Raw genomic sequence first — 15,204 nt, forward strand, 5'->3', positions numbered from 1 at the left:
TGATGGATCTGTTGGCAGGAATTAACTTGTTCATAAATCCTTTTACATTAGTGTACACCTGAAATGAGTTGTTGTGTTTTGCTCGCGTAGAAACAAACCCTTGAATTCTAAGTTCCTCTTCCACGGAGTCCACCATGTTGATACAGTAGTCAAAAAACAGACCAACCCGCAAGGGCTCTCCACTTAGAAGGTATCACGCCAAGAACCCCAAAACGACACCAAATTAGGACCCATGACTTTCATTTACTAAGATTGGGTCACGTGGTCCCCACGTGAAAGGTTTCTTTAGAGCTTTCATTACAGCATGTGTGCGTATGAAAAACAATGACCAGGAATAGTCATCCATGAATGTTTTTATTGTTGCTGGATTATTGAATTATGGTGAAAAACCACTTCTTCCCCTTTTGCTGGGGACCGACTGAAACCCCTTTAGGGACCTCTTGGGGTCTGTGACATCACTTTGAGAACCACTTCCCTATAGAGAGCCTTTTGCGTTTTTCTATTACCGAAGGCTTTCTCTACACACACCTGGGTGAGGGAAGGGAATGCAGCCGGTGCGTCTGCAGCCTCACCACGAGATGCCCCTAAATCTGACAACTGGGCTCCTTTAAGTCCTGTGCTCATAGTAAAGGGACACAGAAAGCACAATAGGGCTCACTTCATTCTGAAAACTGTGGACCAGATCATTGATGATTGTGCACAGGCCATTTTGGGTTGATGTTGGATGTTTTACGGTTGAGGACCGCCCTGTTACCTATCTCCACTCGACAGTCAGAGCGATCCAACGGTTGCTTTGACGGTCGGTCAGATAGTTGACAAGTTATTGATTTAACCTTCTGTGTGGTGCCACTCTGACGAGTCTTTTCAGTTATTCTAGTTTAATGTTTTAATCTAGTAAGTATTCATGTCTTTTACCTGTTACTGTGACTTGGACTCTTTTTTCAGAGCAACTTCTTATTTTTCCGTTATATCAGTAAGTTTGTGGTTATTAAATGCTGGACTTTTTGTTTGCGTTTTTTTTTTTTGTAACCTGCAACAAGAAGAAGCGAAAAACGTGATAGGAAAAATTTTAGGAAGAGTAAATATAGGAACAAGAGGCTCCAGGTGATGTGGGAGGAAGTGCAAACAATGGGGTGTTGTGGTGGAAATATTGAGTTGAGATGAACAATGAGGCAACACATTAAGTTTCTGATGAAAAAAAAGATATCTGAAAAGTATAAATTATTGAGTATTTAGGAGTGGGTTTACTTTAATTAATAAAATGTTTCTTTTCAGTAAAAAACGTTCCATTAGATTGACTCATTTGATGCATGCCAAATGGCTGTGAAATTCTAGTTTAATGGAAGGTTTTTCATAAAATGCATATTTCACAGGAGAGCAAATTAACCTGTTCTTATTCACATATAGAAGGACAGCAGACAGGCACACAACTGGATAGGAGCAGTAAAGGTGGAAAAACCTTCTGCTCTATATTTACTGTAAGACATTAACTCAGATGAGATTGGAGTTGCTCTGTAGTCATGTACATGGAAGTTAAACCTCGTTTTGCAGAAAACGATGAACAGGGAAGTTAAACACTAGACCTCTTCACTGTGGGAAACACCACGAAGGACCTCGTTCTGCTCCCGGTTTGACTTGGGCTTGTTCGGGGGTAAGACAATCTTTTGTTTGCCTGATTTAGGTTTTTCTAGAAAAGAGTAATATTAGGTGGTCCTTTACTGAACCATGAGAAGTGAGAGTTTGCATTTTGTGGAATTTATATAGATTGACTCTGAGATGTTTATTGATCACTAATTAGAACACAGTGAATTTGGTTGTGAGTGGCAGGTTTCGGCTTAAAATGTGCTTCTATAACAGCTCTAAAGCATGATTATTAATGGAATACATTATTGGTGTTGCAAAGTAGGAGATGGCGGCCCTGTCTGTGAACATTGCAACAGCAAAATGTTACCCATCTCCGCTTTCGTCAGGTGAGCTCTGTGTTTCTGTGCAGATAGACAGAGATGGAAGTAAAAACTGTTCTCAATTAGATTCTTTAGATTATTTGTACTTTACTATTATTTTTTGTGCCAACTTTTTACTTTTATCCCTTACTTTTTAACACGAATACCGGTGACCTTCACTCTCACATTTTACAAAATTGATTCATTACTTTAGTTTTAAATATTTAAGGGAGTTACGTTATTATTTTCAACGTCATCAACACAGAAACTAATCTAACGGATGGGATATAGTCTGACGTTGTCTGGACTACAAGGACAACGACTTCAACAGAATCCTTGCGTCTTGATGTCGGCAGTGTTAAATGTTCTATGGTATGGGACGGCGCCATTATTGAAAATGACAGTAAAATGGAGATCCCAGAGATTCAGCAGACAAGATGCAACAACATGCCCAATCCTCTCGGCATTGTCTCAGAGAGATGTTTGAGACAGAGGCAACAAGAATACTTGGCAATGTGTGCGTAACTGTAAAAGTATGGGAACGTCTTAATTATTGTCTGTTTAGTATTCATATTTTCTTCGTATTTTATTTCCTGAAGCTGTAAGAGCACACACACATACATGTAGATTCTTTTTGTTCTTTAATGTAGGGGAAGATTATAAAAATGAGAAACGGATCTGTGAATTCTTCAGCAATCACAACTGAATCATATCTTGCTACTCAGTCAGAATATGATAACAATAACTAATCATATGTGTGATGTGTAGGCTAATGGTAGGACATCCATTAAATGTAGACAAATGCAGATAAAGAGGACTTATTTCCATGGTTCCACTGAAGGTTTTCAGCGTGCACTCTGTAACTGTGGTGGTCAGGTGGCTTTGCATAGAAAATGACGTTGTCATTCACAAGGTACTTGGATTTTATCACTTTAAGTACATTCCAAAGCTGTACTTTGTTAATTTTACGTGAGTAAGTATTTCTACTTTTACCCGAGTATGTTTTAATATAAGTATCTGTATTGAGTATGGGCAAAAGTGAGAACTTTTCCTCTATGCAGATTAGATAAGTAATAAGCTAATTTTGCAATTGGTTATGTCCTAAATATTTTACTGAAATTGCAAAGGCAAAATACATGCAAGGAGCTGCTGCTGATGTTCCATTTTGTCTTTCTGTTACTCGGATTTGGTTCACCTATATAATCATGACTCTTGTCTTTATAGGGTTTTGGCCTTTCAATTTGTCTCAAAGACTCACACCTCTTGATACCGGTTACCACAGATGGAAGCTCTGAGTGGGTCTGTTTACACATCCATGTAACTTTAGAGCGAACCAGAACATCTGAATAACGGTAATTAGTTGGAATTGGACCATAGTCGATGCTCAAAAATAAACCCATTCATTGGGTTTTCAGCAGTAAAACCCAGTAATAGCTACACAATAAAAAATTACGGGAACCTGAACGAGAAGGACTGCAACCACTTTATTTTTCCAGTTTATTCATAAATTACACAAACAATTACCTACTTCAGAATGAGAGAGTGATACAATGCAAAACAGCTGCTTGTGATCCTCTTCAAAATAAAGTTACAGGTGAAGAGAGGGTTTGTATCATGCTGTTGTTTGAGGTATAACAACAAAAATAATGCACAGTTCTGATTCTGTTGTAACAAACCTCAGTCCCCCCGAGGCCCAGAATTGTAGATCCCAGGTGATTACTGAAGGAGAAGGGAGTCTGGTCACTAAAGCTGCTCAGCTCCCACTCCCTGGCCACACTCCCCTCCCTAAACTCAACCTGGAATCTCCAACAGACCCGTCACAAAACATAGAGGAGACCACGATCGGACTTCAACAACTAAAATCCAGAACGACCATCACTCTGTCATAGCACACATGAGGAATCACCATCAGCTGTTCTGCCCATATCCTTTGAATGAGGAAGAGATCAAGACAGCAGAGGAGAGAAAGAACTCTCTAGTGTCTCATGTAAGACAACCAGTGTTTGTATTGGATCTGTGACATCATGTCTGATTGTTAAATGAATAAGTTTCTACATTTCCTCAGATGCTCACCACGAACACACTCAGTGCTCACAGGGCATCGCTCAGGTTGGTCGTCAGCAGGTTAGCTGGGTGAACCTGACCTATCCAGCGAGCCAAAGCCCCCCCCAGCTTCTAGCTGGTTCAAGAGACGCAAAGAGCGGAGCCCCTCCGTGGAGCTGAAGGACTTACCTGCAATGCACCAGTGTCACGATGGATTAGTACTGTGGGACCGCAATGATCTCGCTTTGCGTACACAAAGATCACAGAGAGCATCTAACTAATGAAGGTAAATGGGCTTATCAAGATGACATTAGGTGGCAAAATAATGATCTTTTTCTTTTTCATTCCATTGTCAAATCTTCCAGACCCCCCAAAGTTTAAGGTGGATCAGTCCCCTGTTCCAGTGTCAGTCGGCAGCGTGGGGTGAACCTGACTTGCTCCTGCAGAGGAAACTCCTACTGTCACTTGTTCTGGTTTCCTGATCAGTGATGGCAGACTGAAATGACAAAGCTGATACACAACCTTTATGGCTTTAAAGGACAAACAGTGATCGAGGCGACTGTAAATTGTGGATGCAGAATTGATATGGGCATTCAAATATCAACAGGATTTTCAGCTGATATTGAAGGTAACCACAGAAAATCCATGGTTTGAGACGTTTTATAAAATGTCCCATAAAGTAGAAGGTTGGACCATGCTGGCTGTGTTGCAGCGGTGAACAGGTTGTGTTGAAGTTTTATATTGAAGATTACTGGGAAGTCATGATGCTTGCGTACATGGTCAGCTTGAGTGGTGAGGACACACTTTCTGTTATATGATCATTTGCAGTTATCACACTAATTGGTCTAATACGAATAAACCAAAAACATGCTTCTTTTTCTCAAAGCTGGTTTAGGACAAACGCTACGCAGAACCAAGGAAGGTAAGCCACTGTAATATGAGGAAGCAGTTTCCAGGTTTGGACCCAAAAGCAGGACACAATAGACGCGTGAATAATTTAATAACCAAAATAAACTACAATGTAAGTAAGCAGGTGTTCATCAAAAAATCTGAAACATATTAACCAGAACCGGAGAATAAAGTAATAGGCACAGGCTGAACTTGACAGACAAGCTAGACACCAGACAAATTGAGCACACAGACCAAATACCCAAATACACAAGGCAACACAAGAGACAGTGACATGAGGAAGAGAGATGAGCAGGTGACAAACATCAGGGACTAATCCGAAATCAACAGGAAGAAAGCTAGAAACAGACAAAGGCAAAGGATCACTACAAAATACACAGGAAGAAAACGTGTGAAGTGAAACACCCACAGGATGAACAGTACGCAAAAAGGAACACTCAACAAAAACAGGGAAACTCAACACACAGGAATTAAAGTAATAAAGGAATTAACAAAACAAAATGGAATACTCACCCGCCTGAAAACCACAACAATGACACACCCAGGAGAGTGCTTCGATTATCGATCAACTTATGCTGTCTCGCAGGGTCTCAGAAGTAGGAGAAACCTTTAATAATCTCCACCTAAGCAGTAACACAGCAGCAATGCAATGCGGCACATCTGACTTTTCTTGATTGAATCGAAAGATGCAGGAATGTTCACTGTGATTTAGAAAGGAAACAACGAGAAGGGAATGAAAAAATGACACGTGACATTGCAGGACTGGAAGGAAAGCCTCGAATGGGTAGTGACACAAAGGAGCATTTAGCAGCTAAAAGTCATTTTGTTATGGCAACCAATAGAAAACATAGGTAGTTTATTTCAAAAATCAGGGTATGGGTACCCTGAAGGGGTACTTTGGAGTGGCTACTGCAGGTGATAATGTGAGATCTAAAAATATACATAATTTAAAAAACATCAGTCATGACATAATTCCTAAAATAATTATGCGATAAAGGAATGCATTTCGAGTGGTTAAACATTGTGGAGTTACAATTGAAGTGTTTTTCAGTTAAGGTTTTCATTTTCTACTGAAAAGGTTTTCTGCTGGTTCAGGGTGTACATGGTGGAAACAATATTTCAAAAGAGCTAAAAGTAATAAAATTCACATAAATATGAGAACCAAGCTCTAAAGCGGTTTAAAACCCTTGGTTAATGTTTTGAAACAGTCCCAGTTTAGTAGGTTTAGGCACAAAAAAATGACAGTTAAGTTTAGATGAGATTAGATCGGATTGGGTAAATCACGACATTTGTGACATTACTTCACTTTAATGTGTTGTACGACACGACAGAATACGGGAAGCATTATGTATAAAGACAGAGGAGTGTTGTGGGTGGGTGGAATAGAAGTATAATTAAAGTGACCAAGCGTAGTTAAAATGACACTAATTTTTTTATTCTTCACATTAACTGAAAATGAGCTGCAATAAATCCAATCAGAGCCACATAAACCTTCTCTTGTTGTTTCCTGTCCCCAGGACAAAGGAGAGCAAGTTTTTGTCCAAGATGCGTTGTGTACATTCACCATGAGCTACAGGAGAGGGAGACAATGTCAGTTCACCATGCGTATTGTTAATCTGATTTATTAGTTTAGTGTGCCACTTGCAAGAAGTGTAGATTTTCCTAAATTACTCTTTGTAGTATTATCTAAAGGCTTAAAATAATATTTTTTTGCCATTTTTTCTGCTTTCTCTTGTTAAAAATCAACAATAAAAAGTATAAGCAACATACCTTAATAATTTCTCTCAGGTTAACTGTGTTCTTAAGATACCAAAAGATGCTTGACCATGTGGCATTTTCATCGCTTAACTGGTGGTTCCATTGGGATGATGTTGAAGTGGTAATTAAATAAAAAACATTGGTTTGAAAAATACAGGAACAAGAAGGGTTGAGTATTTGAACTTTCAGGATTTATATGAAAGAAGAACGTTTACACAGGAGTAGAAAGTTGTTCTCACAGTGTATCTGGGTAGATGGGGGTCGATAGTGTTGGTTACAGTGCAGAAGTCAGTGACAACATTTGCAGTCAATTTGACAAAGTTCAGCACTGTAAACTGTTCAAATAAGTCATTATTGTGTTAAGGATCTATGAAGGATAGCAAACGAGTTGGTGTATTGAAACCTAAAGTTTTTAGATGATGTAATAGATCTGACTCCTTATCAGGATATGCGCGTGGCCAAACTGTTTTAGTCATGGTTGGTCAGTGATAATAGCATAGTTCTGACACCAATAAAAGTGAACTGCAATTCTCTCAAGGAAAAGTCGTCGTTCTTCATTACCACAGGGCTAGGTGGTTAGTTGCAGCTCTGCTAAAAATAAACTAATTTCCGCATTTCACTCGGATCAAACTTTATTTGTTCTTATTTCTTTATTATTGTTTTGGGGCTCATCTGGTAAGAACAACATTTTACTGAAACTTTATTATGTAAGTGATGAAGCACAGCTCTGTAGTGTCTTTATTGTTAGTTTAATAAAAAAAGAGAACTGTGGTTATTCGGCATGAAGTGACAGTAGGGAAGTTGCTTTAAACGCAATGAATGCTTTGTAAAACGTAGCAATGAAGACAATGAAATTGAACAAGTGTAGTGTTGTAAGTCCAGGGAGGAGCAGTTTCAGTTTGTGAATAAAATCTGACCGGACAACATGTTAACTGATGCGTTTCGTCATTCAGGTGAGCTGTGTGTGTAACTGAATCATTTACAATCTTAATGTTAGAAGAAAAAAAAGCAGAAGACTCAGCGTTAGTTATTTTGTTCACATTCTGACTGCGAAAAGTGAAACGTTTATGAGGGAAATTGTTGCAACATCGCTCATACATACAGCTAATTTATCATCAATGTTGTACAGATGTTCTTTCACATTTTGTTTAAACCGTGAAAATGATGTTACAGGGTGCTCGGGCTTGTTCTAAAAATGCCTTTTATCCATTACTGCACCAGAGAAATGGAAGCACATGAGTGATCATTGTCTGCTAATCCCATGTAACTTTAGCGTAAATCAGAGAGAATTACAGCACAGAACAACCTTTGGAGTGTGGCGTAAAAAAGACTCCAGATATGCACCACAAACAAAGATAGATTAACAGTAGTGGGCCAGTTACCACCTATACAATGCAGTATACTGGAGAACCTGAGTCAGAAAACAATCACCACCTTGTGTTCTGGTTAATACAAGTTACACAGACACTACTACTCAGAAGTGAGAACAGGCCATTCGTGCAAACGGAGTGGGATCCTCTTCCAAATACAGTTAAGGTAAGGTTTTGGTTGTATTAGTGATGGTTTATAATGTGGTGCCGCTGTTGCGATTTAAACAGGCACAACACCTGACCCACATCTTTGTTGGAAAAGTTACAAAAAATCCTGCTGTGTCAGTAATCAGGAAGTCAGGATGTTCCAAAGTTATAATAACTGAAACTGCACATAAATATTCCATTAACACATATTATAATCTACATATTGTTTATTACATCTGTCAATTTGTTAGCATTGCAATTTAATAAACAAAGTAAGTAGCTATAAGTAATTCCCTCTGATTAAAACCTATCTTCATATAAAATACCCATCAGGAATGTAAAGGTTGTCTCTAAATGTTTTGACTTTTTTGAAGCGCATCTCTCTCTCCGCGCAGCGAGCTCCACCGGATCTTCTAAGAACTGTGGACGCAGTTATCAATCAGTAGTGATTGGTCAGGCGTTTTTTATTTTTTTTATTTTTTACATCAGTTGATCTCTAATCTCCAACAGAACCTGCTCCCGACTAGGGGAGACGTTCAGCAGAAGTTACCAAGGCATTTAACCGTAAAATGTGATCCACGTTGTGAAACAGAAAACCCTTCAGTTGAACCTGCCAAATTTTGTTTGTTACTAGCAAGCTGCACCATGAACCACTAACAACAGTGTTCCAGCCTATACCGACAGAAGGAGTTGGTTGACATCAAAGCATCAGCGTTAGCACGTAGGCTACTTCCACGATGCACGTTCTTGACCAACCAACTCCTTCTTGTCGGTTATAGGTGGAACATGTTAGTTAGGGTTCGTGGGTGCAGGTGGCACAGTTTGTTTTTGTTGCCGTTTGTGGAGCCTGGGCTGTCTACAGAGTACCGAGTTTTTCAGTGTGTTCAGGGGACAGGCAGCTAGCAGATAGTGAGGAGAGTGTTTGCTGTATGCGACAAAAAATGTCTGGAGTGTGAGTACCTTTAAAATACTGTACAGTGACAAAAAATTAATTTCCCGCACCATCTGAAAGCACAATTTATGCTCTGCATATTTGCATCTGGAACAAATGTTTGAAAATACTGCATGAAGTCAAGCTGAGCTTTCTATGAAAGCTGGGTCACAGCCATGATTCTATCTTACTTGACTTCAATACTTATGCGTTTTTGTTGTCCATAGGAGCCCAAAACATCTCGATCCCTCTTCAACATGGGGGGGGGCTGTTGGAGCGACATAGGGATCGTATTCCTCTGTGTGATCGTTGCTGTTTGGTACGTATCTCATATCAGTTCAGATGTAGTAACAAATGGTGTTAACAAGCAGGGACACTGATGTGGCCTAAAAGTACGAGAAAAGACTAAAGGTGATCGAGGCTCACTTTCAACTCCTCTGAGCTGGTGAAAGAACTTTTGCATATTCATGGTATTGTAATATCAAGTCTTTGTCTGTATGTTCTTAATCATTTTTTAAATTGCGTTTAAATAAATAATTCAAGATTTAAACTTATTAAATAACAGAAGCATCAGTCTAATTATGATATAATAATACAATTATGTGTTATTACACAGTAAAAGAAGCTGACAGCCTTGTTAGTGTCTTCCAGGTGGTTCAAGAAAAAACTTCCAACTTACAACAGACACAGGTGGGAACAAATATTTTATGTTCAGTACTACAGAGAGTGTAATAAAATGTTTCTAGTCATTCTATCTGCATCATAAGATCTGACTGGACTGACCAAGTTCCTCTTTAATGAATAAATGTGCAGACTCACAGGAAATGCGATACAATAAAAAACAACTCCGAAAAAACACAAGATAATCCACTGTTGTGATCTAAAAAAAAAAGAACAAATTGGCACAGAGACAAGATTTTCCCCCTGCTGTGTCCATGAGAGACTGACTGTATGTTCCAGCAGTGGGAGCTGAGTGAGAGAGAAACGGAGGTGAACTACAGGAAGTAGATGAAGGTCCCTCACAACGTTTCACATTGGTTCTTTGTCACAGAGCTAACAGCTGAGGTTCAAGAGCCAGCCACAGCAACAGAACAGAAGACATCCATTAGGGAGAGATCAACTTCTCCAGGGAAGACCTGAACCGTCCCGGCCTCACGGCAGACAGTGGACAGCAGCTGGACACGCTGTACGCCACAGGTCAAAGTTTCCAGGATGGCAAATGACGGACTGATGAAGTCCAGAAGACCTTTACGCTCAAGTAAAGAGAAATGAGTTTATGGACCTATATGGACATGTTGGATGTTTTTAAAAAAATTTGGGGGCGGCAGATTCATTTGACAGGACAGCTTAAGACAAGAATGAGAGAGAAAGGGGGAACAACATGCAGCACAGGCCCAGGTCGGGATCAAACCTACGGTTGCTGCGGTAAGGACTGAGCCTTTGTACATGGGCACACTCAACCAGGTGAGGTGTCCGGTTGCCCCTGGACAATATTTAATCAAAAGTATTACAAGGAATATTGGCTTTGCAAACCTGAATTTGTTTGCAAACATTTTAAAGTGTGACATTTTGAATGTTGTTTACAAATGAAGATGTGGAGTGCCGCGTGAACTAATCTTCACAGAGAGACACATCAGCTGCTTCATGGAACTATCAACAGTCTCTCTAGCATATGTGCTGCATGGTTGGTTCCTCTGCATTTTGATGGATCTGTTGGCAGGAATAAACTTGTTCATAATCTGTTTACATAGTGTCATCACCTGAAACTGAGTTGTTGTGTTTCTCTGGCTTAGAAAAAACCTTGAATTCTAAGTCCTCTTCCACGGAGTCCACCATGTTGTACAGTAGCTCAAAACAGACCAACCCAGACTGGCTCTCACATTAGAAGTGTATCACGCCAAGACCCCAAAACGGCACAAATTAGACCATGGACTTTCATTTAATAGATTGTTCCCGTGGTCCCCCAAGTGAAAGGATGTTTATGCTTTAGATCTTTCATACACATGTGTATGAAAACAATGACCGGAATAGTCATACAATGATGTTATATGGTGCTTGATTATGGAATTATGGTGAAAACCACTTCTCCCCTTTTTGCTGGGGACAGACTGAAACCCCTTTAGGGACCTCTTGGGGTCTGTGGACCTCACTTTGAACCACTTCCCTAGAGAGAGCCTTTTGCGTTTGGCGTACCTGAAGGCTCTACACACACACTGGGTGAGGGAAGAGGAATTCAGCGGTTGCGATCTGCAGCCCTACCACTAGATGCCCCTAAATCTAACACCTGCTCCTTTAAGTCCTGTGCCATAGTAAATGACACAGAAGCACATATAGGGCTCAGCTTCATTCTGAAAACGTGACCGACTCATTGCTGATGTGGCACATTCCATGGGTTGATGTTTGCATGTTTTACGGTGAGACCGACCTGTTACTATCTCACTCTGACATTCAGAGCGATCCAACGGTGCTTTGACGGTCGGTCAGATTAGTTGACCAGTTATTGATAACCTTAGTGTGGTGCCCTCTGAACTGAGTCTTATCAGTTATTCTCGTTAATGTTTTAATCTAGTCAGTATTCTGTCTTTTTACCTGTTACTGTTAATTTGACTCTTTTTTTAAAACAACTTCTTATTTTCCGTTACATCAGTAATGGTTTGTATGTCGATTAAAGCTGGACTTTGTTTGCTGTATTTTTTTTTTAACCTGCAAAGAAGAAGCAGAAACGTGTATGAAAAAATTTTACGAAGAGTAAACATAGTGAACAAGAGATTCAGGTGATGGGGGAGGAAGCTGCAACAAGGGTGTTTGTGTGGAATATGAGTTGAGAGAACAATGAGGCAACACATAAGTTCTGATGTAAAAAAATAGATCTTAAGTATATTAGAGTATTAAGGAGTGTGTTTACTCTTAATTAATAAAAATGTTTTTTTCAGTAAAACGTTTCCATTAATTGACTCATTTGAGCATGCAATCGGCGTGAATTCTAGTTTAATGAAGTGTTTCTTAAAAATGCATATTTCTAATGGAGAGCAAATAACCTGTGTATTATTCCACATATAGAAGACAGCAGACAGGCACACACTGGATATACAGTAAAGGTGAAACCTTCCTGACTCTTATATTTACTGTAAGACATTTAACTCAGATGATATTGGTAGTTGCTCTGTAGTCATGTAACATGGGAAGTTAACCTCTTTTTAAGTACAACACCGCTGAACAGGGAAGTTCCCACTAGACCTCATTCACTGTGGAAACATCCACGAGGACCTCGTTGCTGCTCCCTGTTTTAATGGGCGTTGTCGGTAAGACAATCTTTTTGTTTGACTGATTAGTTTTTTAGCCAAGAGTAATATTATGTTGTCCTTTACTGAACCATGAGAAGTGAGAGTTTGCATTTTGGGGAATTATTTAGATTTGACCTCTGAAGTGTTGATGATCACTAATTAGAACCAGTGAATTCTGGTTGTATGATGCAAGTTTCTGCTGTAAATGTGCTCTAAACAGCTCTAAATCGTGTTTATTAAGTAACAACATTATTGTGTTTGCAAAGTAGGTGATGGCGGCCCTGTCTGTGAACATTGCCACAGCACAACATGTTACTCCATCTCCTCTTTCTGTCAGGTGAGCTCTGTGTTCGTGCAGATAGACAGAGATGGGAAGTAAACTGTTCTCAATTGATTCTTTAGATTATTTGCACTTTACAATTTGTTTTTGTGCAACTTTTTACTTTTACTCCTTACTTTTTAACACAAATACCGGTACTTCTTCTCCTAAATTTTACAAAATTGACTCATTATTTTTAGTTTCAAATAATTTCAGTGGAGTTACCGTTTATATTTCCACGTCATCAATACCGAACTTAATCTACTGGAGGGAATATAGTCTAAAGTGTCTTGACTACAAGACGACTCAACAGAATCCTTGCGTCTGATGGCGGCAGTGTTAACTGTCTATGGTATGGACGGCGCCATTATTGAAAATGAAGTAAATGGAGATCCAGAGATTCAGCAGACAAGCTGCAGACATTCCAATCCTCTCGGCCTTGTCTCAGAGAGATGTTTGAGACAGTAGGAACAAGAATGACTCTTGGCCAATGTGCTGGCGTAACTCTAAAGTATGGGGAAGTCTTAATTACTGTTTAGTAATTCATATTATTGTTCATTTTCTTTCCAGAAGCCGGTTAGAGCACACACATACAGTGAGATTCCTTTAAATGTTAAGGGGAAGATTATAAAGAGAAACTGGATCTGTGAATTCTTACAGAATCACAACTGAATCATGTCTTGCTATCAGTCAGAATATGATAACAATAATATCTATGTGTGATGTTTAGGCTAATGTAGGCATCCATTTAAAATGTAGACAAATGCATATAAAGAGCCTTTATTCCATGTCCACTGAAGTTTTTCAGCGTGCACTCTAGTAACATGTGTGTGGTCCAGGTGGCTTTGCATAGAAAATGGTTGTCATTCACAGGTACTTTGATTTTTATAAGTACACTTCCAAGCCTGTACTTTGTTAATTTTACTGAGTAAAGTATTCTACTTTTACCAGAGTATTTTTTAACATAAGTATCTGTAGTTGAGGATGGGAAGTGAGAACTTTTTCCATCTCTGCAGATAGATAATCTAAAAGCTAATTTTGCAATTGTTTATGTCCTAAATATTTCTACTGAAATTGCAAAGGCAAAACTACATGCAAGATCTGCTGCTGATGTACATTTTGTCTTCTGTTCCTAGAGATTTGTTCCACCTTATATTAATCATGACTCTTGTCTTTATAGGTGTTTGGCTTTTAATTGTCCTCAAGACTCAACCTCTTTATTACGGTACACAGATGGAAGCTCTGAGTGGGTCTTGTTTACAAATCCCATGTAACTTTAGCGCTGAACCAGAACATCTGAATAACGGTAATTATGTTGGAATCTGGACCATAGTCGATGCTCAAAATAAACCATCCATTGTGGTTTTCAGCAGTAAAAACCCAGTTAATAGCTACCCAATGAATATTACTGGAAACCTGACTGAGAAGGACTGCACCACTTTATTTTCCAGTTTATTCATAAATTACACAAACAATTACTACTTCAGAATTGAGAGCAGTGCTACAATGCAACAGCTGCTTGTGATCCTCTCAAATAAAAGTTACAGGTAAGAAAGGGTTTGGATCATTCTGTTTTACTTAGATATAACAACAAAAATATGACACGTTTCTGATTCTGTTTTAAACCCCAGATTCCCCCCGAGGCCCGAATTGAGATCCCAGGTGATCTGAAGGAGAAGGAGTCTGTCACTATAAGGGCTCAGCTCCACCTCCCTGTTCAGTCCACACTCCCCTCCTAAACTCACCTGGAATCTCCAACAAGACCCTCACAACAACATAACGGAGAACACAGATCGGACCTTCACAACTAAAATCCAGAAGACCATCATAGCGAGCTGTCTGGATTTACCCTGCAGAGATCTGAGGAGAACATAGACTATGTTGGATATGATGGGAGTTTTTGACCAAACTAAGGGGTTATCATCATTTAATCATGAACTTCACTGTTGGCAATGGTGGGGCTGTTTATGGTTTAGCTCATTTTCTAAAATCCTGTTGGACCCTTACTGTTCCTACCTAAACTATTTAACTTGTGTCAAACAAAATATGACGCACACATTGTGGCAACCACTGGTTCTCACACACACTGTTGTTTTTTGATGTCGATGCTGCTCCAAAGTGATAAAATCAACACTGTGTCCTAAGAATTACGCTTCATGTAGCTTAACTGCATTCTCAATCACGTTTCAAGGGAAAATTAATTTTTTCCCCAGATGAAGTTTGTTTCAACACATCTCGTACCAGCGACAGATGCACATTGTGAATTGGTCGCATTGTAAGACACGCGATCAACGTTGTGAGTGAAACATTACTTGGTTAGGTTTAGAAAAGGTCATGGTTCAGGTAAATGAAGCATGTTTGTTACCAGACATTGTGTTAGGTTTATGCACAACGTTACTTGGTTAGGTTATGGTTTGCTTTAAGTGCCCATGTTATGAAAAAAATCCCTTTTTTTTTAGATATGGGGTGTATTGTGTTCTGGGTTCCACACGCATTCAGA

General features: G+C 39.3%; 1 pseudogene; it reads left to right on the forward strand.

The window, feature by feature from the left end:
* LOC116672525 (Schwann cell myelin protein-like) overlaps positions 1 to 14,579 on the forward strand; it is a 25,515-nt pseudogene extending 10,936 nt beyond the window's left edge.
* Positions 14,580 to 15,204: the final 625 nt, after the last annotated feature.

Source organism: Etheostoma spectabile, chromosome 22 (genome assembly GCF_008692095.1).
Source record: "Etheostoma spectabile isolate EspeVRDwgs_2016 chromosome 22, UIUC_Espe_1.0, whole genome shotgun sequence".
Lineage (NCBI taxonomy): Eukaryota > Metazoa > Chordata > Actinopteri > Perciformes > Percidae > Etheostoma > Etheostoma spectabile.